Below are 24,601 nucleotides of genomic sequence, written 5' to 3' on the forward strand. Positions count from 1 at the left end.
AATCCATCAGTCACTGCCTTATTCAGATTAGATCTAGGGAAGGAATTTTTTACAATGAGGATGGTAAACACTGGGACACATTTCCCAGAGAGGTAGTAGATGTTCCGTCCCTGGAAACATTCCAGGTCAGGCTTCAATGCTCAGGGCTCTGAGCAACCTGATCTAGTTTAAGATGTTCCTGCTTATTGCAGGGGAGTTGAACTGGATGACCTTTAAACGTCCCTTCCATCTATGATTCTGTGATTCTGTGGTTCATATTGCATCATAACTCAGGATATAAAAATATCCCTTTGTACTCCACCAAGTCAGTGCCACCCTTTGCTAATGATACCACTAATAATGCTGGACCTCAGGGCTCCTCAGGCAGAAATCTACTGGCAGCCAAAGAGAAACTAACTCAAGAAATGAGGCACTGGTTGCTGCAGGCTGCAACATCTTCATCTCTGCCTTTGCTGCAAAGATGTGACTTTTTCAAAGTAAACAGCAAAGCTTCAGGAAGAAGCCAACATCAAATAAGCGCATGGAGAGCTGCTTTCTTCTACCATTGATCAAAGAGCAGTGTCAGAAGAAGGAGAAATAGCACTGCTGCTAAAACAACTTTGTCTCCATGCCATATCAAACTGCATACAGAGGAGGGCAAAAAAGCTGGTGAAAAGGTTGCAAGGCATGTCCTAGGAGGAGTGGCTGAGGACTTTGGATTTGTTTAGTTTGCAGTAAAGAAGTCTGGAGGCAACCTCATTGCTCCCTACAGCTTCCTGAGGAGGAAAAGTGGAGACGCAGGTGCTGGTGATGCCTTTTCTTGGTCTTAAAATTAAGAGTCAAACACGGTTAGAAGGGGAAAAAGGGATCTTACCTTGGTATTTATTTTAAGGATCCTTAGGTGCACCACATCCAGATCAAATGCACCCAAATGGACACCACAATGCACACCCCCAAAAGATCTGGTATAACATTATAGGTCTTACTAATTACCATATCTCTCTAAAATTCCCCAGTGAGAGGCTTGAGTGAGCCCCCCTCCCCAAGGAACCTTCTCCTGGATGGTTCTATCTTAGTTTACAGAATGTGTTCTGGAGAGGACCTTGGGGTCTGGGGCACACTTCCTCTACCTATGAAGCTTCTAAAAGGTTTAGTCTCCTAGCTGAACAAACAAGTCTAAGAATGTAGGCAAAAAGCACTAAGAATATAAAAGTTGTAAAAAGGTATAACAGAGGTATAAAAGAAAAGGCAAAAAATCTTCATGGCCTCACTGATCTCTTCTCTCCAGTGACAGGACACATGGGAATGGTCAAAGCTATGCTAGGAAAGGTTCAGACTGGACGTCAAGAAGCATTTCTTTACAAAGGAAGTGGCCAAACACTGGAACAGGCTTCCTAGGGAAGTGATCAATGCCCTAGGACTGTCAATATTTAAAAGGTCTTTGGACAATGCCCTCAATAATTTAACTTTTGGACGCCCCTTAGGTGGTCAGTCAGTTGGACTAGATGATCATTGTAGGTCCCCTTCAAACTGAAATATTCTAGTCTAGTCTAGTCTAGTCTACTCTAGTTTATTCTTTTGTCCCCAAGACGTGGTACAGATGCTTCCTCGCTTCTTTCAACCACTTGCTTCCTGAAAGTGTTTCCAGGAAGCAGGCTGGAAAGTTCCATCTGGGGACCAGATGCACAGCAAAGATCCAGCTTCTCTATTCTGCATGCTCCATTTGGTGCTTCTCATCCCAAATGGGAGAGACCAGGGAGCTGCTGGGCAGGAGGGCCTGGGATCGTGTTGCGGAGCTCGGCAGCTGTTTCTGAAGCTGTGGCATTTCGCCGTGGGCAGAGTTCCCTGCGTTCTGCACACTGCCTGACGGACCTCGGGGGAGCATGTTTTGCAAAATGAGCACCAGAGTTACTCCCTAAGGACCTTGATTAAAAAAAAGAAAAAAAGCAACCTCTGTGTAAATGAAATGTTTGTTTACAGCATAGTGCTGCAACTCTACGTGCTAAGTTTCATAGCCTTGGTGGGTTAGAAAAAATACCCGTATTACAGATATAGATGCTGCAGAAGGTGTAGAAGACATAGAAGGTAAGAATAGAGGCAATAAAGATAATAACACCCATTCACCAAGACTTTACAAACAGCAGCCCTGACATTTAATTTGGTTTTTTTCTCCCAAAATACAGAATTTAGTAAAAATTAAGATACAAGTGTAATAGCTGTATAGAGCCAACATTTACTCCTAAACTGTACATTACTGCTACTTAATTACTCCAAACATTTTATTAACTAAAGGTGACAATATTGCAATTATAGTCTTAGTCTTTGCAGCTGTTTTAACATCTTAGCAGTAGAAACTGCCTTCCCTATACACATAAAGGGAGGGGCAGCTATAACTGGGATTATACAATTTAATATTTACAGAGAGTTTAAAGATGATCTGAGAAATGCCGGAGAACAGACAAGAACCTGGATTTGAAGGTATAAAACAAGTATTTAGAACAGTTCAATGAAGAGAAGAATAAGTCAAAGGATACCCTGGTCTCCAACTGGCCATGATGAAAAAAGCAGAATGGAAAGCAGGTGCATAACAGAGGATTTCTGGGCATGATTTTCACTTGCAATGCTCTGTGAGAGACCCATGGGAAGAGGAAAGGGATGCTGACTGCAGAATGTCAACAAAGACCTTGGAAGAGACTGATCCCTTCTGTAGACCTTCTGCAGGCCCCAGGGCAAAGCTTGTGATTGTACACATATAAGTGAAATTTTCTTAAAGTTATTTCCAGTGCAAAGAAGAGAGAAGTCTGAAGCTGGAAATCACCACACAGGGTTTGTATTTACAGAATGCTCATTTGCCTTGTACAGAGGGGATCAGTCTGGCTAATATTTGAGTTTCTGCAGATGTTTCACCATCCTCCTGGGTTAAAAGTTGGCACATTGGAATGGCAGGAGTTGAAAAGATTTAATTTAAATTAAAGAAACCAAACCAACCTTAACAGCATGCAAACACAATTTCATTTCACTGCAAAAGTGAAAAACAGGCAAAAAATGCATTAGAGTATACAGTACCAAGTGGTTTACTTTAAATACTGCAATTGTTTATGAGGCTACATTGGCATTTTATTGAGAGGATATGAGGAAAAGAAAGTCCTTGTTCAAATTGCCTGATGGAGTCTAATGTACACAGTGCAGCATTCAAAACTTCTGCAATGAGAAAGGTTTTTTCGGAAAGTGATTAAATTTGTGGTTTCTAAACCAATTTTTCCAGTAGAAAGTGCAACATCTAGGAATTCAGGTAACAGAGGCTTTGCTCCCATCTGTAACATGCCATTAAGAGTGTTGTAAAATATAAATTTTTCCCCAGCGGCAGAGGAATTGTTTTATTTACCTTGTGGGAGTTTCTGGAATGCTTTTGAAATGCTTTTGAAACCTTCTCTAGAATACTGATGTGAAGACAAAATTTTTCTCAATTAGCAGATTGAAAATCAACCCCTGTCCCCATTTCAATCAACCCCTACCTCCACTGGGCTTTAGGGTCTGATGATTCTCCAAACTATGGCAGAACTCAGAATTCCCCATGGTCTGTAGTGTTGCATCAATCCCTTTTCCCTCCTTCTCCTTCTTTAGCTATATCCTTTACCCAAACTCTTCTATCTGACAGCCATTCATTGGGAGTTTTCATCTATTACTTCACAAATTCTTCATGTGTTACATTTCTTTTTCTGTGGGTCTCAGCATGAAACTACCAAAGAAGCACAGTTTGACTTCCCTATTTCCCTCTTCTTTTCTCAGCATGCTCATTAGTTTGCTACTTAGCAAAAGGAAACCCCTCTGCTGTCAAAGGGAAAGGGCACCATCACTGGTGTTGGACTTCAAATTATCACGATATCAGGTGTCTATTAGGAAACACTCATATCAAGATAGCCCCATATAGTCAGCATCCATCTACAGTCAGACATTTTAAAGGGAGACAGGATAAGCCACTGAGACAGAAACATGAGAGTCTCAATAATTATCAGCCTTCCAAACGAGCCCCAGAGCTAAAAATGCACAGATCCTTCTCACAAAGGCATGCAGACAGATGCTGTGTCCTAAGGAGGCTGGTGGAGGGGACACAAGGATTTCTGGAGATGCATATCCTGGACAAAGGTTCCTTGATAGTTCTCAGGAGATGTGCTTTGCTACCATGTCTCCATTATGGCTGTAGAATTTTAAACCTTTACTGTAGCCTTCATGGAAATGGTGTATAAAAATCAGATTTCATGCTTTCTTTCTCTTAATTTCATATAGAAGCTGCTTTAACTCTTACTTTCAACAGGATCAAGATTTTATCCAAATTGCTACTTATATGTAAACCATACATATGTATAAACCCTTCACTAAATGGTTTCACTAAGGCCAGAGTCCCCTTCTCCTGTTCTCTATCTCTACACTGTCCCCTTTTGCTTTTCTTCTGTTCCCAGCCCTCCACATCCTAGAAATAAAATGTTTTCTTCTGTTAAGGAGCTGAAATGGGCTATGTTTCAGCTTACAAATTATGTACACCACTGTTGATGAGCCAAATCCAAATTAAACTCATTTTTCACCTAGCTTAAACAGCTGATGCAAAAGATGGAGGAATCAGAATTATCTTCCCTAATTTGTCAGTTATCTGCACCTGTATGTAGGTACCGAAATACCACAGTTAACCCCAATACTCAGCTTATATCACCCTTTGAGGTACAGAAGAAAAGAAAATGACTACGTAACAAATAGAAGCCAAGATTCCTGAGTTGCTAAAGGCTGCAGCTGGGAGTCTAGCAGGATTAGACACAAGCCAGCATGCATTAGCTGCACTGTTGCTTACATTAAGCCAACCAGTGCTTTGGAGAGCAATATGCTTCTATCAGTCATTCACAGATATCATCATAATGCCAGTAATGTAACTCCTTTGGGGCTTCTGTAAGATCTCTGCAAAAAGCAAGTGGAAGAAAGTTTATGGCTGCTGCCTTAGGCCTTCTGGGGGTGTTAAATGCATGTAGGCAAATAGCTGACAAACAACATATTCAAACTAGCACATGCATATTCATCTCTATTACTCAGGTTTGCGTAGGACTGCTTTCAGCTTGGTCAAGAAAAAGTGTTCTCCCTTCTCCCCTCTGTTAGTCCTGTCATTGCTTATTGTAAGAAAGTAGCACCCTGAACTAATTAGTGGGTGTCAAGACAGAGAGGGAGTACACATACCTGATACATGCAGATGTTGAAGGGTCAGACCCCCACTGTGCCTCCTCTGCAGCTGGGGCTTTTTAGCTCACAGGAGGAGAATTGTGTTTGGCACCTCCATTACAGCATCTCTTTATTCTCACATTAACTCCTGTGGTTAAATCCTCTCAAATGCAGAGAAGATGAGTGGACACTGTCAGCCGGGCTAGCAGCAGAATGACAGTCTCTGCACCAGGATCTTTCCAGGAGCATGGCAGAAAGGAGAGCTCCTGCACACCTGGCTCCTTGCACGAGTGGATGGTAACCCTGAGATGTGAAAGAAGGGCACAGCTTCAGAAGCAAACATGGAAGAGACGGTCATGAACATGTCATAGGGTCTCAGGCCATTTTTGTCATCTCTCTCCATACCCAAGAAATCAAGAGCAAGGCCAAAAGAACTTGAAACTACTACAGTGTGCTTCTTAAGTTCCCATGCTCAGGAATCCTACCCAGATTGAGAGCAAATCAAGGGGAAAGTTGGTATTGTCCTACTAGAGAGAAGAAAAGAGCCCTGGCTCTTCATTCTCACCTTTTCAGGAAGGCTTTAATTCACTAGATATTTACCATTTGTGGTTTCTTGTTTCAGAAGAATATTCTGCCCTGGGCTTATTCCAGGAGCCAGGATCCCTAATAAGCAGGACTTGAGTACATGTGCCCCATTTTATTGTGTGCTGAGACAGGCTCTGCAGGACACTCTTCTCACGGTTGCACTGAATGTGATCAACAGTCTTTCCAGCTCTCCAGGCTAGTGGTGACCTGTGCCACCTTGTTTCCTGCTGCAGTGGCAAGACCAGCTCCTGCCTCAGTTAGATTTAATCAAGTCAGACTTGTTCTTACCTCTCTGCCACTACTCTTTGGCTGGTCTTCTTTTTGGGTTTGGCTGGCCCTGTTCATCTTCAGCAGGTACCTCCTCACTGTCCCCTTTTCCTTCTCTTCAGTTTCCAGCCCTTCCTTTCCCCAGTCCTCTCCTCTTCTACAATTCTGCTCTGAATTATAGTTAGCTGGATCCATGTAGAAATGAATATAGCATTTCATCTACCATTTGTCTGACTTTTATCTGGTGTAATCTTTTCAAAGAGCGCTACTGAAGTACTATGTGTAACACATACGGAAACTTTTAACCCACAGAGGACATCTAAGCCATTGGATCCTCAAAATAAGATGTGACTTCTTGCTGCCTGTTTAATACAGTCAAGCATTTGATAATTATTGAGCACTTTTGACACTGGAATCATTTTATCAATATTTTTCTTCATCCCTTGTATTTTTATATATATATATATACACATTCACATGCACACACATGTAAACACACACACACACACACACACACACATCTAAATATATCTATATCTATATCTACACATATACCCAGGTCCAAACATTTTTTCCAGGTGCAGCCTTTTTGCTGAGTAGAAAATCAGTCCTCCTACTGGTCAAAAGTTATCCTTGGCTTCTGTGGAAGTTTCCTAAGCTTATATTTTCCAATATATCTTTCAACTCCTTGGATTAGTCATCATGAACTTTCTTAGGCTTTCTAGATTTGGTTCTCTAATTTGATCTCTTCCCTGTTATACTCTACAAAACTTGCAGTGACTTTTGCTTTGAGTGGCCTTCCTGCTGTGTTCCTGGCTATCATTTCAGTAAGCACTGCTCAGCAGAGGTCCTCTCAGATCTTAAGAGTGTACACAGCAATCGAGGTCTGCTGTGTACTCACTGCCTCATACTGGCACCCAACCAGAACCTGTGCTGCTCACAGCTGCTGCACCTTTTTTGCCTGCAGCACATTCTGAATTAGCATGTACTGAAAATATTCATTTCACAGATGTTCAGCTTCAAATTCCACTGTTTAGAAGACAGACTTTATTGGAAAAAAGAGCAGATTTTAAGGAAAGAGTCTTCCCATGGACAAGCAGAACTCTTCCACTCTCTGCTTTCTTTTTGGAATAGTTTTTGCACAGCAAATGTCAATACATGGAAAAGTTTATTTAATGCATATTAATTGTTGCTCTGTGTGTCTTAGGTTATGCTTACACCTGAACTTGTGTACTAGCCCTGAACTAATTAGATCAGCCACAGTAGAATCAGACCAGGGTCACCTACCTACATGACAGCCCATATATTAAATGTAGGATTGCTGTGGTGGGATGGCTACTGGTACATATATTTTGTATCCTCAGTGTTTTTATGCCCCTCTGGTATAAAATCTTAAAATAACTGAATGAAATGGATTTTTGCCATCGATTTCAAGGGAATCAGGATTTCTAGCTTTTGTTTTGCCTTTGGTGCAAGACTACAAAATCTCAAAGTAGTCTGAAGATGTCTTTTTCCTCTCTGTTGTAAAGCATAAATTTCACTTTTACCTTCATCACCAGGACAGACATTACCAGAAGCTATCCTTTGGACAGAAGGAACATGAAAACTGCAAAATTCTAGGTTGATGAATGCTTGTGAGGAATATTTTCAAATGTGTTTTTCCTCAAGGTTGCTGCTTCTGTGTGCAATGGCTGTTCATTTAACTCAGACAGCACCTGTCTCTGATGATTATTTTTTAGAGAATTCTAGTAATCCATAAACTTAATCTGGAAAAGAAAACATACTGTTGCTAAAATAGTCTAGTAGAATCCCACTCCTGTTTTGATTACTCCTTACTAAGGTGCACACGCTGAAGCATTTTCTTCACTAGAGATATTTAGTCTCTTCTGTGCCTTGCTGTGGTCTTCTTTCTCTCTTTTCCTAGTTCTGCAGATGCTTTTTCTGTTGGTGCTTCAGAATTTCCTCATTGTTCTTAAAGTTTCTCTAGTATCAGCAGCTGATATGAGCAGCCACCCCAGGAGCAAATATTCCGTGAGTTCTTACTTCTGTAGACTATGGGAAGTATCACAAAACCCTCGGCTAACATGACACCCTTCTAGTTAAGGCTCTATCCCAGCTCAGATTGCTGCTCTAAATGCCATGAGGCACCGTGGATGGATAGGCACATAATGATGAACTTCCTCTCTGCCTGGAGTTAGAAATAGTTTATGTTAATGCCAGTCTTCTACTGGCAATTTTTATACTCTCCATCCACAAAGTACATATGCTACTAATATTGGCACTACTTCCCAGCTTTTTGGTGGTGAATATTTCCCAGGAAAAGGGCACTTGAATACTCCAGAAAGGAAAAATGCAGCTACAAATCCTCTCTTTGTCTTTTAATTATGACTGCTGGATCCCTGGACCTCAGCTTTGTTCATTCTGCCTACTGGGATGATTACTGGAGTTGAGAGCTGGGTCTCTGTCTCAGCCATTTGTCTACTAAGGCAGTGGCCTGCCTTCCTCATTTCCTCTGGGACAGCATGTCCAGCACCATCACTGGAACAGGGAATCTTCTCTCATGAGTCTTATTGGTTTCCTTCTATTTTCTCTCTGTGCTGGGAGAGGAGGGCGAGCAGGTTCTGGCTGGGTGCCAATCCGAGGTGGTGGGTACACAGCTGTGGATCTGAGAGGCCCTTTGTGATCCATCCTTACCGGAGGAATAGGCAGGAACAAGGAAGGGTGGCCACTCAGAGCAAAAGCGCCTGCAGGTTTCTCAGAGCATAATATCAGGGAAGAGGTCCAGTGAAAGAGGGGACTGAACGAGGAGCTGTGTGGGTGTTTGGCTGCTGGCTGGGGTCAACCCACCAAAACGGTGGTGTGACAAGCACCGAGGTGCTCTTGTATAATGTGGAGGTAGTAAAAACAACTTTATGTGTTCACACATTTGGGTTAAAGGAGAGTTTTTATGCCTCGGACTCTCTTCTCACTGAACGAATAATGAATTCCAAAAACTCATGGGAAAAAGAACAAAGGAAATCCTCTTATTATATCTGGAACAGCAACCCTTCAGCTCTGTTTCCATACATAACAAGATTCACTTATTTTGTTACTACTGCACCTTCAATTCTTAAGACAGAAGAGATACATGGCTATGAGTGGAATATATTGTAATACATTACAAAGTAGAATATTTTGATTCTGTACTTTTATAAAAGGTTTTGTTGTGCTCAGAAGTATCAAAGTTTCTGCTGTTAAACTGCTATGAGCTGGCCAAATAACTATTGGAGACTGGAAAAAAAAATAACATATATATATATATACACACACACACATATATATGCATACACACATATATGTACACACACATATATATAATATACATATATATATACACATAAATATTTTATATATATACACACACAAACACACAATTTTCCAAAGAAAGGTCTCTTCCCTGCAGCTAATGAAAAAATAATTGAGATGAAAATATTCCTTAATTAAGCAGAGTTATAAAACAATAAAAGAAATTGTTTTTATCAAATTTAGCAATTGGATGGCAGTTTGCTTAGAATTATTGAGATCAGAAAGGGGTTTTCCACCTGAGTAAAAAGCTGAATATTTGAGTTCTCACTTTAGGAACAGAGCCCTCCCATAGCTGCAAGTGCTGAAATGCACTGCACTGTTTATAGCCTGGGACATTTTGGGAGAATTTCAGTGTAATTTCAGCATTTTTCTGTCACCTGGATGGCTAAGGAACAGACCCACCCTCCTTTTTGCCATACTTTACACAACATGGTCTAATCTACAGCAGAAAGATGTGGTGGGCTGCTGGAAGTGGTAGTGAAGTCACTGCAGCTAAAAAGAACTTGCATTCAACTATTAGAACACATCAAATTTCAGTGCTCAGGTTCACAAATCTGTAAGAAATAAGTGTCATAAGCACACAGACAAGCAGTACTTCCTGAGCACTTAATGTAATTTTCCTTTCGACACTCCTACAGTCCTGGCATTTGTAATGCTTCTTTTGGTACTGAAGCTGTGGATAGAAGAATGCAAGAACGTCTGTGCATATTTAAGATACTAATCCCAGATTATGTTTAAAAGTCAGTGCTTATGTAACATTAAAGAAGAAAGAACTGATGAAGTGGTTTGATTTTGGTGTTTCTGGTCATGAACTAATCATGCAGCATTTGCATTTCCTAGGGATGGTGATTCTTTTCCAAAGGGCAGAGACAAAGTAATCTAATAATATAAATATGATATAATTTTATAGACTTACGCTGTAATTTGCACGTAGCTCAAGTTCAGTATTTGTGTTGGCTGAAATGATGGGCAATGCACTGTATTAGCAAAAGCTTTGGAAAAGAATATGACCCACCAGTTTACAGTACCTCTCATGTGGTTTTGAGATTTAGCGTGTATTTAAGAGTCAGACCCCCTAATAGACTTGAAGCAGAATTGCAGAAGCACAAGAGTACAAAAGCACAACAGCATCTATTTCATTGAATCCAGCCAAGTGCTGACTGCAATTAATTCTGTTGTGCTGACAGGCTAATCCATGGCAGCTTTCAAACTCCACAAATAAAAAGCATTAACTGATCTTCTGAAGCCTGTGAACTTGTCTGAAACCTGTTTCCTTGCCTTTACCCGAGTGAGCGCCTTTCTCAATGTCTTGCAGCGTCAGGAGTGCTGTGCAGGCACTGAGATATTTAAAGAGAGTTCCCCAATATGGGGGAAGGTGGTAGAGTCAAGATTTCCTGACTTTATTCCCCCTTGACACTCCATAAATGCAAAGGAGTCTCCTCCTCAGGACAATGTAAGGAGGTAACACCTCCTTCCACAGGGAGGATGTAACACTATTTTTCCCTTCCCACCTCCATTACTTTCTGCATAACCACCTGTTTTTCCTCTCTGGAGGCCCAGGCACAAACATATAAGAATACTTTTCATTTTCTTTGGCCTTGCTCCACTGTTTCAAGTCCTTTTGCAGGTTTTATTGCCAAGCTCTCACTTGACTGATGTCTCTCCATCGTTGATCTTCCTGCATGAAATGTGTTCCTGTAGAAGCTGTTGGCAGGCACGGGGTGCTTGGATGGCTCTGAATTGTTTTATACTAGGGGTAGTGGGGATTAAACATAATTAATCTCCCTCCTCCATCAGTCTTTCCCTTTTACCCATCTAATTGCACTGGTGTTGCGTTTGTGTAATTCAGTTACACAGTCCCTGCTATGTATCTTTGTAAGCTGATGTCTGATGGGGAACCATCAGAAAGGGCTGTTCAGTCAGCCAGGAGATGACAGTGGGTAATCACTGTCCCTGGCCAGACAAACAGGAGCTGCAGTTCTGCCAGCCACTGATGCTGACAAAGGTTCAGCTGGGTTACAGCAGCTTTTGCCCTAATCAGGATGTTAACTCTAAGGTTTCCCTGGCAACAGGAGCTGTAAGTCCAAAGTGACATCTCATTTCTACTAATCTTTTATTTCATTTTCAGTAGGTAATTGCAGGTAAATCTCCCAGCAGCTGTTCCAAAGAAGGATGAAGTGGTCAATACATCTCATTCTGCTGCCTACAAATACAAGTATATTAGGGAACAGTGTCATCATATTTTTATCTGAGACACTTAATCTGTGTATTAATAAGCATTATCTAAAACAGATAGGTTCCCTTTCTTTGCAAAATTATGGCATACACTAGCAATGAAATACCAGTTTTTTCAATTACATGACTAAATAGAAGGGCAGCTCAGATTACTGAGGCTGAGGTATATAATTTAGATAAGAGACTTGAAAATCAAATTCTTATCGTGTCTCAGTAGCACTGTGGACTTCCCTATTACTCAAGTGGTTTCATTTCTATTACTAACAGCAGAAATAACAAAAGGAAAAGTGCTATATGATTCCCCTTCTCTTATTTTTTTTTTTTTTTGCCAGCTGTAGCTAACCATCACCCTCAGTCTTTGAAGAGAAAGATTTGGGAGGATCAGTTAACATTAGAGGGGAGACTTACAGAACATTTGCAAACATCTGGCAATAATTGCAGGGGTGAGTTATTATAAAGTAAAGCACGGCACTGCTCATTCCACGTTAGATCAGCTCTCTGTCATGTCGTTGCTTTGCAAAGGGAGCGCTTTACAATATCTACACTGGCTCCAGTGAGTTTCTGGGGAAGTCTCAGGTAGAGATTGAAAGACTGTGTCTTGCTCTCTCTCTCTAGAGGGTGATAGCAAGCAGTTGTGATCAGCAGCTGTGCTAGGGCTAAAAACCTTGACAGGCATGTGAAAAGGGGGTACAGTTTTTTCCTGTGCTTTTCCTGTTCCCTTAGAAAAGGAACTCATGTTTCTTGCTAGGACTAACAAAGCTTGGTTTTGTCTGAGGTATTTGGTAAGGCAGAGGAAGCTTTAATGAGGAAATGACTTAAAAGACACATGAAGGTCTGGTGTGAGCAGTGGTTACTTTTCCGAGTATTGAATAAGTACTCCCTTTCTTTTTATGAGAGACAGATTTGGTTTTGAAAGGGCAAGTGAATCTTGACAGACTTGATATTTCTCTTATATTATCATATTGTAGATTTTTCCAAGGACTAGAAACCTTGGTGCAATGATTGGAAAACTGAATATAAAGACTCAGGGAGAGAGAAAAGCAGGGTGTATCTTAGTATTTATCTTGCCACTAACTAAAATGAGGAATTTGTCCAAAACTGATCTCTGCTAATTTAGTTAGCAAAAGACAAAAGAACAATTTCTCTCTGTTGGTCACTGGTTTGCCATTACAAATGAGTTTTGAACTTCCTGAATGCTATTCAAAGGGATGGAGAAGGAGCAGGAAGAAGAGAAGAAAAGGCAGGGAGTAAAGGACACAGAGCTTGTATTTCTGATCATCATGGTCTTCCAGGAATAGAAGTAGCACATTTCAAGCTGCTTGCCCTTTGCTTTCAGCAGTGGGAGTCCCCTCTGGCATTTATGTCACAAACACTCCCTTCGGCTGCTCAGCCTGAGACTTAATAAGCAAGGACACAAGCGACTAACAAAAGAAGAAATGTTCCACTTATTATTCACTCTTAGAGCAATACTTAGAGCACTTTCTTTGTTTATTTAACACAGGTAAATGTAGTGCAGGCAAAGCCAAAACAGCACATACATCAATCTCAACTGCATAACAATTTCCATCCAACTCTCAGGCATATGCCTGGGTCCTTAGCATAACCAGTGAGTAGCTGCCTGGAGTCTGCCCTGCTGAGGGTTCAGACAGTCTGTTTGGTTTGTTTGAAGCTGTCCAGACTTCCTCTACCTTTCTTCCTCTAATTTTTTTTTTTTTCCCCTTACACATTTGGATTCCCTCTACATAATTGCTTCTTGGTCAACTTAAGTGTCTAGAAAAAGCATGCAAACCCAAATCATGGTTTTCTATCAAACACACAGACATCATGCTGGAAAGGACATAAAAAGTCATCTGGTCCTTCCCTCCACCCAAGGCAGGATCAACTGCCATTTCTGACAGATCTTTCTCTGACTTGTTCCTGAAGATCTCCCAGGATATCTACTCAGTAAACTCTCCTGTCAACGCATTCTTTATCCTTATAATTTCCAGATTTTTCCTTGTTTTACATATGAATTTTCTGATCGGAGTGAGATCCATTATTTTCTAACATTTCCATCACAGTGGACCCTGTTTAACATATCTCTCAGTACCTTCTTCCAGCTGTCTCTTCTGGAGACTAAGAATTATTCAGGTTACTGTTTCTCATTTTGTAGACCTCTGATTGTTCTCGTTGCTCTCCTCTGGGCTGTCTCCACTTGGCCTACCTCTTTCTTGAAGTTTAGTGCCCAGACCTCATAGTATTCTGAATAGAATGGAAAAAAAGGTCTCCGAGGCGTTTTTTTTCACAAGTATCATGAAGAAGCTTTCTCCCAGTTGCTCAAAGTCATCTTTATTTAGAGGATGCTCCAGCTGTAGTCCAGTGGGAAGCAATCTGCAGGGTCAGCCATTCATAGATCTTGGTCTGTGGGGCCCTCTGCAGAATCTGACAGACCCTGCAGGAGTCAGGTGGGCTGGATAATGGTCCCTAACAGAGCAAGTGAAATTTGCTGCCTGATGTGTATACCAGCACTGATGCCAAGCTCTACTAGATTAATGTGTTGCTTAATTGTGCCAGCTAGACAACAATCACAGTAAGAGCAGAGCAAATGCCTGTGATAGGCACACTGAGGAGGCAGAGCAGACAGGAAGTCAAGCATATTCCTTGTTTCTGAGCACTCCCAGGGACAGAATTTTGTACAGGGGAGCCTTTTTCCCCAGGGCAACTGGTCCTGCTTAAAACCATGTGAAATTCTGGGATAAAATAACTGGTCTGTCAAGAAATTTAGCTAGTGGAAGCAGAGGCAAGCAGGTACCAAAAGACCTTTGTACTCTCTAAGGTCATCTGTAGAGTCAGACTTTTCTCACAAAATTGTTTGTACATCCATGTCTCGTTTGGGCGGAAAAGGGAAACATTCCAATCTGAAGGAACAAAGGCTTTATTTGATTTGCTGGTTGCTGTCTTGAAAGGCTCTTGTCAGCCTGACTTTTGCCTAGGGGGAGAGAATTGCCATGGTGTGAGGCTTCCAGGCAGATGGCTGGAAGCAAGCACCAGGCTCAGTGCCTCCCCGTCAGCCCAGCTGTAGCTCCCAGATTGGAAGGATCTCACGCTCTTTGCCTCTAGGTAGAAAACGTGAATGATAAGAGCCTGACAGAAATGTCAGCTTCCAGCTGCGTGACAATTGCTCTCCAACACAAATTTAAAATAAGAGTCAGGTAAAATTGAAAATTCTCAAAGAATTATTATCTGATAGACAGTTATTAAAACGGCATTTTCCACAGGAAAAAAATGTCATCTTTTCCTCTCTGACAGGAAACTGCCAACCAGTTCCACTCACTGGTGCCTCAAAACCTTTCAGTTCTTTTCCAGATGCTCTTTTCTCATCCATGAGCTGTTGCCCCTGATTCCCTCTTGCAACCCCTCTCACATCTTCTCCTATGAGCCTCACCCTGCTTGCTTCACCTGCCAGTTTTCCTTTCTAGCCTTTCCCCTTTAGTCAGCGCCCCTCTGCTTTTCCAACAAGAATGAAAAAGGGAGAAAGCAGCAGAACCTGCCAATCAGAGATATCCTGCTACTAGTGCTTGGGAATTATAGCACTGCCAGCCCCGTGATGCCAGCTTTCATTTTTCTTTCTTAATTCTTTCACTCTATTCAGAGTTAAAATTTGTTAGGTCACTTCTACTCCCATAATTGTACGGTGTATTGCATTAAGACATTTCAGCTCTAGCAGGAGTCTCTAAATCTACATGTAGCTGAACTAAGGGAAAGCAGGGAGAGAAGGCAAAGAGAAGAAGGAACTGCGAGAAAGCTACGCCCTCCTGGGTACTCCTAATTGCTTGGTTGTAGTGTGTTGTTGAAACCAGGACACCATAGGCAACCTGTTATGTGCTGACGTTGTGTCAGTGTTTACATCCATTGACAATTATTCACCAGCACTCAGGGAGATCCTGAACTCCAGTTCTGTCCCATCAGCTCACCAGAAACTCAGCTAACATCCCAAAATACTGCAGGATTCATCACCCATGCTGCAGCATCTGCCGTCTTTTTTTTGCAATGCTCTCCAGCACTAAAGGTTCTGGGGTGGAACCCCTCTTTTGTGGGGTGAGAAATAAAACCCCACCCAACCTGTGGTTGCAGGCAGAGCAAGGTGGCATACTTTTCCTTCAGATTCCCTCTAAATCTAACCCAGCTTCTCTGGGCCCCCTGCTGACATCTTCAGTAGGAATTTCTAATGAGTGCACTGCAGGCCTCACCTTCTGTGTTTCTACATCTGTATGTGTATTTGTGTGAGGTCAAGTAATGTGACATTCAGCTGCGGAGGCAAGTGCTGGACACAAATAGCATGTCGGCTGGCTCTTGCTCGGGGGTCAGAGGAGTGAGCAAAGCCAGCACACAAGCATCATTTCCTTCCCCTATACATCCAGTTTCCCACAAAGAATCGACTGCAGAAGTCACTGCTTTCTGCCAGCTAGCAATACCCTGTTACCACTAATTGCAAAAGCCATTAATAAAAGAGGGGAGGGGGGGAAGCAAGACACAAAGGGGAATAAATACTGTACATAGCCGGAAGGCCTTTCCCTCCTACACATATGATTCACTGTTGTTCCTTGCCTCACATGGGAAAATGTTGTCCTGCTGAATACGTACCTTAAAGGCAACTCTGCCTCAGAGACATCACATATGCATATTGATAACATGCACTTTGTAGTGCCTAGAGATGTTTTTAACGAGGCTTGCTGAAATGTACCAACAACTTTCTCTCTTTCCTTCTGTGTGCCACAGATGATTTTTAAATGTGTTTCCTGGTGGTCTCTATTCCCTGTGAGAAAGCAAAAGGATAGCACAGACAATAATTCAGGATGGCAGGGGAGGGGAGAAATGGCTTTCTATTCTCCCCAGCTGTGCAGGCTTGTGTGGGCCCAGGGACCCCATTTCCTTTGAAACCTCCCCATAAGCTCTTGGGGTTTTCCACACAAGGCTGGAGACACACATGAAGCACCACTTAACCAGGCTTTAGGGACCAGGCTAGGTGAGGGGACTCCCTGCCAGCAGCAGAGTGGGGGCAGAATCACTCGTGAAAGTCACCCCATGGAGATCACACCCCATAAAACCCCGCCTGTCCCTGTGCCTCTAACTGACATTACTACATGGTGGCAGAAGACAGGTGAAGCTTTCTTGCCATCTCAAAGTGTTGGGAAGAGCAGTGACATGTACACTGAGTCCTTCCAAGCCTTAGCTTCTCATCTCCTCTTCTGTAGCCATTTTTATCTAGCCATATTTAATTAACATAATTCATGTTCAACATCCACCTTATGGTGTCATGAGCAATTAAAATGGAGATTTAGAGTCATTAGAAGAATGATTACAAAACCACTGATATCCCACACACCCTATTCCATTCTCTATGGGATGATGGGTACTGTTGTACCCAGAAGATACTTTTCTCATCCCTTTCTACCATCGGAAAATGCCTATAATTGAAACTGCTGTATTCACGTTCTACAAAAGGTTACACAGAAGCAGTGCCTGCTCCAGAGTGTCTGTCTGGGGAGCAAACCCACAGTGCCCACCAGCACTCCACTGTGGCCATTTGCTGTCCAAAGCTACTGAGTAAGATGTGCTTGGTGTCAGGCAGGAAGCAGGTCACATCTGGAAGTGTGGGGGGTATGACTTTTCTTGCCCAGAACTGCATTTGAAGGAGGGCAAATGCATGGCATGATCCACACCCCTAATGACCAGCTAGCAGAGGAGTAGCTGCTGGTCATCACCACATGCTTCATCCACCCCTCCACAGACCTAAACCAGACTGTGCGGCTGTACTGCACTTGGAAGCATTATGTAAAGATAGATGAGCAAGATTTAAATAACTTTATTCAGGCATCAGCTGTTTGCAGTGGAATAAATTGACAACAGTGCTGCTGTTAGGTTGTCTCATCACCTGATTTGGCTTGTTTAAAATTTGTTGCTGCATCCCTCTGCTGGGGCAGCCAGGAAAGAGATGGAAGAGAGGAGGAGGAACTGCACTTGGCCTCATCTCTCCCTCGTCAAGGGAGGCAGTTACACTGGGCAGTGTTAATGGAATGCTGTGACGCCTCCATACTCCCTTATTTACCCACAGAAAATTTGTCCCACGTACTTTCTTAAAATCTTGGTCTCTTCTTGCTTTTAACTGCTGAACCAATGAAAGGGCGGGGGTGCTTTAAATATAGCAGCTGCTGTAGTGGCTGGTAGGTTATGATACAATTCCTGGTTGGTGCTGGAAATCAGAGAACTTGCCCAGAGTGATAGTTCCAGAATTTAAACATAATAAACTACTCTTTCCAGAATCCTCCACCCCGCTCCCCACTTTAAGAAAATCAATTACTGTTCATTATGGGCATAATCAGATTTATATGTCCATCATAGCAGGGTATTTTTCTCTTATATGAGAAATCGTTTTCTTATTGAGCTGATTTAGGAATCTAGAAATTTTCAAATATAGTTTAAAGTATTCCTGAATGACAGTGTGCTTGTTTGCTTCCTTCCTTCCTTCCTTCTTTCTCTCTACTGAAATAAATTTTTGAATTTCCATTTTCATTGATTTGTCACTGCAGATGACATAGTCTTCAAATCCATAGACTTCTTTACTAAAAGAAATGAAATTTTTAGGTAACCTCAGATAAATTATCATTGTCAGCATCATGAATGAATACAGCTTCATTATAATATGATTTTCACAGCAAAATGTCTTTGGGGGAAAGCAGATCCTTGCTTGAAAAGAGCATGCACAAGTGGGACACACACAGAGAGGCACCTCTAGGCTTCACTGGTTGTGAAAGTGCATAGACTGCTTCTAGTAAAAACAAAAATAAAAGTAAATCTGCACAATTTGGTGAAGTGTGTCAGGCATCATGCTGCCACACAGGTTTCATTAGAGGAGACATCATCTCTCTGGGACAGGACTCTGAATAACTGTCATGTTTTCTAGAGGGAAAGATGCTCTGAGTGTTGACACAAAGATCTCCCTGGGAACCTGATAGTGGTGAGAATGAGTGAGGAAGTGGAGACAATTCAGTGTTTCAGCTCAACCACAATGTCCAAGTATCCTCACTGTGAACTCCCCACCTTGGTATGCTTTCAAATGCCATTTGACCCTAATTTTCTCTGCTTCCTTCTGCTTAAATCGAGCATTACAAAGGATGGTTTTCTCCATGTTTTTGTTAAGAAGAGATAGAAGCTTGCTTTCAATTTTGGATAAAGTCCTTCCATAGACTTTATTTTGTCTGCACATATTCTGCAAAATGTACTTCAGGTCTCATAGAACATTTTCATTTGAGTGTTATACAGTATCAGCTCATTTATATCCCTGCAGATATATGGGGAGTTTCCCAGCCTTGAAAGCAAAAATCAAGAGACTAGAATTGGCAGCTATTGGCATTCATTTGGGTGGGAGTTTTTGTGTTTCCTGCACAGATCTATATTATTTTATCCTTTTAGAATTTATTCTTTTATTTTGGGGACTGCTGGAGGGGAAGCTAAGGAAGAAAAACAGAAGCCTTAAGGTAATGACTCAAGTAAGAGTGATCACACCTTCATTTTCTATGTGTGTTGAAACAAGAAGGGAAGAATGAAGGCAGGCAAATGCAGTTAAGAGGCAAATGCAGTTAAGGAAGCCAATAAATGCTCATTGAGAGCCACTGGCAGCAGAGACAAGAGCAGGGCAATGAGCTCCCTGGCTGAGACACAGGCCCTTCCTTTCGTCACTGGGGTCACCAGTGGCTGTCACACAGGTCCAGTGCCAGGGGAGGAGAGGGGTGGAGGGCTGTGCTTTGTGCATGAAGGATGGCCCCCATAGGCAGCAGGTGTAGGGGCCAGGTGAGGGGGAAGGCAACCAAGAGGAGGACTCAAGGATGAAGAAGGAGTTCCATTGAGAAGGATGGGCAGGGTATAGTGAAACAGAAGAAGGAAGAGGCATTGTTAACCAAGGTCTGTTGGTAAAGGACAGGCGAGGGTAAGCTAGCCATGAATGAATTCAGGCTGGAAGTTCAGAGAAGTTTTCTAGTTTTGAGACCCGTAATCTCTGGAGCAACCTTCCAATCAGAGCAGCTACAGAAAACCTGGTTATCAGAACTTTAGGGAAGTTAAGACTTTAAGAAAAGTTGATGTTTTGGGTAGAAGGCATTACATTCTATTGTTAGGAGAGGCAGTAGAGGACTGGGCTCTGTAGCCTACAAGATCCTTTCCTGCTCTATGTTCCTTATTAAACAAAGTAGGGGTTTTTTTTTTGCTGTGTATTAAGCTGGGGGGATGTGAACAAACATCTCATAGGCACAGAAACCTTTCTGTTCCTCCTAGAGCTTCCCTACCAGCAGTGTCCTTGACAGCACAAACCTTGCTGTAAGCAGTCAAATAAATGCAAGGTTTGAAGAATAAAAAACACAGCCAGGGAATTATGTTAAACAGTGAAGCCCTCAACTGCTTCTGTGTAGGTTAATAAGAAGGGCCATATTCTGACATCCTCACTCCTTGTCTACCAGAAAAAGCATTTCTTCTGACATGGAGAACTGTAACTTGGTGACAGAAGCTGACTTAATTACAAAATTCCTGTCAAATCATCAAACAGAATGTACAAAAGGAACATTTAAGGGTCGCTGAACTGTGTTCCCAGGGGCTGGGCAGAAGTGATGTAAGTCTAGAGAACATCACCTTACACTTCTTCTTTCTAAGGCAAGCAGGGCCAAAATAATATTCACATTTTGGATAGATTTATCATAGCTTTTTAGCCCAATTCCAATGGGGTTTGATTCAGCTGAAATCCAAAGTGAGCCTGCAGGTTGGTTTCTATTTTCTAAAGACCACTTCACCTTTTCGTGGAAAATACCATCGATCTCAGTGTAAATATTCAGAGTTATTGGAACTGCTTGATTATTATATTGTTAAAATGAAGGATGGGTTTTAGGAAGATTAACTGCAGCAGAATAAGCAGCAGCAGAGGCTGCCTGATTGACAGAAAAAGTGTTTAGACTCCTTTCTTCTTTTTTTTTTCCTAGTGTTAAGGTGGATGGTCATTCTGAAGTAAATGTAAAAGGCAAAGAGACAGAGGGAAAGTAGAAACACAAACACACTGCAGTCAGAAATACCAGGGTGTGCGTGCATAGCTCATGGGCACAACCATGACCTGCACCCCAGGACAACAGGTCATCCCAGGAATAGCCTTTGCTTGGAGCATGCAGTGTTGTTGGTAAGGAATTGCACATACCATCATGTGGTGCCAGGTTTTATTTTGATGGAGAAGCCAGGAGCCTGGCAGGGGAATGAATTTATTTTCCTCACACACATGAGATTGGGTCAGCTTTGCAACTGGAAATGTGGTCAGAGTACGTTGGGGAAAGACAGAGTTTGCCCCTTGCTCTTCTTTTTTTTTGACAGTGCCAAATTGCTGCAGTAAAAGGCATTAATGCTAATTGCATCTCTTTCCTTGAGCTCTTAGGGATTTCTGTGTGCTTTTAAACATTCATTGAGCAGAGGGGCAATATAAAATAAGCAAGACTGATGTGACTGTTCTGATAAAAAAGATGTGGAAGTATGAGCTGTATGAGTCCCAGAGTATTCCAGTTATGATTTTGTGGGTTGGAAAATGCCAGGAGACTGGAAGCATCTTCAGTGAGCAGAGGAGGAGATTCCTCCTGGGAATGGAGCTGTGGGGTGCTATACTGGAACTGAAGGGGCTCCAAGGTGCTTGTGCTGGTGGTGGTGTTGAGAAGTAACAAGGGGAAAACACCAAAGGAGGTCAAGGTACCAGAAGCAGAGGCAGAAGAAGCCATGGGAAGGCAATCTTCAGAACAGGTCTACAATAGAATATTTACAAAATAATGACAATACATTAGTCATCCTCTTGTTAAGGAAACTTCTCCTTCATGCAACTATCTGGCAGTCTCACTCCCAAGGCCAGAGATTTTCACTGCTGGGACTGAAACCCCTTCACAGCAGGAGGCCCCAGTGTCCCGATGGGTTCCCACTTGACTCCTCACACACCCCATTCAGACCAGATTTCCTCACCAGTTCAACCCCAGGTTTCCCATGGCAAAGACTCAGATGTCTCATTCCATACAGCCGCTTACTCACGGTGCAGTAACACAGAAACAGCTCAAGCTGGTGCCTCTGAGGAGGATCCCCAGCCAAGGAGCCCCTGGGCTTTTACACCCTCACAGTCTCCCAGAAGTCTCCTCATCCTCCTGAGTCTTTGGCTCCTGCCCCCCTGCTCTCTGTGTCCATCCACCTCACTGGCTCATGGCCTTTATCTCCTTTGTTATGTCGCTGTGTTTCCCAGTGTCCATTCACCTGGCTGGTGTTACCCACCTCCCCGCCCTCTGTTATCCCAAAGGCTGGCAGTTCACGGCCTCCCTTCTCAGGCTCCTTCCTGGAGCTCTGCATTTCAGTCTGCATTTCAGTCTGCATCTCAGTCTGCAGCTTGTGAGCCTGGCTACTTGGACCCCATGTATTTCTCAACACTCTTACTCGAAATGCAGCAGCACTGCAGAGGAACATGTGCAGAACCTTCAGTGGAGCCAGCACAGAAAGATTCTGTCAACTAATTAGATGTTATCCATTAAAGGCAGTGCCTTTAACCACCAATCCATTTTCACTTCACATATATCTTGGCATGAAAGCCATGTCTCATCAGCAAATGACAATATTTAGCCTCTCCTTTAGTTTTGTTCACTAGTTCATCTTCTTCAGCAGATGAGGCACTGCTTGGTGCTCGGGACAAGCTTCAAGCCTGTTTTCTAGCCATGCTACAGCATACAGAGTTAACATTTTCTTCTCATATATCTTTTCTCAGGGAAAATAAAAAGAGAGGAACAAAAACACTGAAGCAACCCCTGCCTTCCCCCATAACACCTTTGTGTGAACCAGAGAAAGCAACTGGTGTTGCCATAAGAGGGCACACTGCAGCCGTAGTTTCCACGTAGTCCAGCAAACCTCTCGCAGGAATGAGAAGTGGCAGTTGCTTCCCCTCTGAAACTGTACAGTTTTTGTACTGAATAAAGTGAAGGAGGCTTTCTATTAAGTTTCCCAAGTGTCTGTTTGCCTGCTGGCTTCTCCCTTCCCACCCTGCCTTTCACCCTTGCAGTCTGTCTTGGGTTGCTTTTAAAGGAAATTTTCAAAGCTTGCAGAACTGTTGTGCTTAAAGTTAGTATGCTTTGCCACAGTTTTGATGAATTTGTAATTTTTCTTGCTAAGTGTATTACCTCCAGGGAGCACACAACACTGCTTTGGAGAGTGTACTGCAGTAAGTGAGCAGAAGAGAGCAGGTACATACAGAGACATCTTGTCTTGGGGTGAAGAGATGCAGACCACTGATTGTATGAGAACCTGGAGCCACGCCAGCAGCAATTTTTGCAATGAGTCCCAGTCCTTATATATCTAAAATGATTCTGACACTACCAGCATCAGGAGGGCAGACAAAAATAAGAAAAGTGGTCAATGGGCTGAAGGGGTCAACACGTAAATCAAGAACAGCAGGTGTTCTTTGGTTAAAATCATATTAAAACCCCACCCCCACAAGATTTGAAGGCCACAAACTTACTGGAAAGAGAGAAACTATGTTGCTCAATAGAAACAGGGTGTAGGAAAATTGAAATAAGCAGAGGCTATGAAAAAACTACTCCTTTCAGAGCAAGAACAGCAAAGTCCTTTTGTAGGTAGGGTGAAAAAGTATTAATATATAACTGGTGGGAAAAAATATGTCTCTGACAGAAGGGTCCCTTGGATATACTCAACAATTTTCCCCCTATTAAGTGACTTGGATAAGTGTACAGGACAGAGATTAAGGATAAATAACCTTTGTATTCAAATGGTACTTGGCATAAGGATAAAAGACAACAGCTGGTTGGATGTGATCCTTGTTATCCTGCTGCTTCTGCATTGTTTCAGTTACCTCCACTCCCCAGGGCTGTTTGTTTTATCACCTTTCTAGCCAACAGCCCTCTAGTTTGAGTGCCAGGCTTGTGACAGAGATCATACTTTGTTATGCTTCCACCCCTTCTAGCAGAGAGAAGCCCTGACCTCTGGGTTATCATGCCACAGTAATGCCTAATGACGATAATCTGATCTGTTGGTACAGAATTGCAAGTGATAAAAAGTGATGAACATCTAGGTCAAAGAGCAAAACTCACAGCCTTCCTAAATGCATTGATTAGGCTGTTAGGCCACATGTGTCTTTGTTGGAAATGCCACAGCTCCTGTATATTGTTGTCAGCCTGGTTGTTCTCAAGAAGATGAAACTGTCTACTTCCAAGATTATGGAACCACTTTTCTATACCATGGTCCCCTAAAAATATTTGGGTATCACTTGCTGCTTGCAGACATTGCATGCTGTTGGCACGTGTTGGTTTTCTATCCAGCTAAGCGTGGAAATGGTCAGACATCCTCTCAAAAAATAGTCTAAGGCCTATGTGGGGTGTCACTAGCATGTTGTCCCTTTACTACCTCCTGAACAAAGCTCCTAGGACTGATCACATGAACGGTCTTCAAATACATCACTGCAAACCCTGTCAGCTTGGTACAAATAAGTACATAGACTGCTTAACCAAGTTTGCTTTCCACTGAGGAGCACTCATTTGCTCTTTCCCGAGTTTTGTGGGAGATAGCAAATCCAGAGCAAAGTGTCTGATTGATTGTGCCTATGCTTGCGAGAAAACCAGTCACTGAAAACAAGTGTGTTGAAAAGTTCTTCTCAAGATCCCACAGCCTTTGTCTGTGTCGATGACAGAGCAAAGGACTCGCAGAACTTTGGCTCCAGAGCCCTGACATCAAGATTAAAGACATTTGCTTCTTCCAAGAAGACTGGATGCTTTATGGAGCACAGTCCAATGGGGTAACCTCAATTCCGGATAACGAGGAGTTAAAGCACATCATCTTGTAATTTGAAAAACTTATTTTTGCTATCACTGGACAGAATCCTGACTTAACCTCCCAGCACAACAGCATTGTTTCCATATATTAGTTGACTGAGTAGGAGCAGCAGAAA

At 42.4% G+C, this 24,601-nt stretch overlaps 1 long non-coding RNA gene across 1 annotated transcript; it reads right to left on the reverse strand.

Moving 5' to 3' along the window:
- Nucleotides 1-143: 143 nt before the first annotated feature.
- Nucleotides 144-19,967, reverse strand: LOC116450821. Its single transcript, XR_004242983.1, has 3 exons — nt 19,956-19,967; nt 15,402-15,404; nt 144-229 (listed from the first exon to the last, which is right to left on the reverse strand). It is a non-coding gene; the product is annotated as an uncharacterized LOC116450821 (long non-coding RNA).
- Between the last annotated feature and the right edge of the window lie 4,634 nt (nt 19,968-24,601).

Source organism: Corvus moneduloides, chromosome 1, assembly GCF_009650955.1.
Source record: "Corvus moneduloides isolate bCorMon1 chromosome 1, bCorMon1.pri, whole genome shotgun sequence".
Lineage (NCBI taxonomy): Eukaryota > Metazoa > Chordata > Aves > Passeriformes > Corvidae > Corvus > Corvus moneduloides.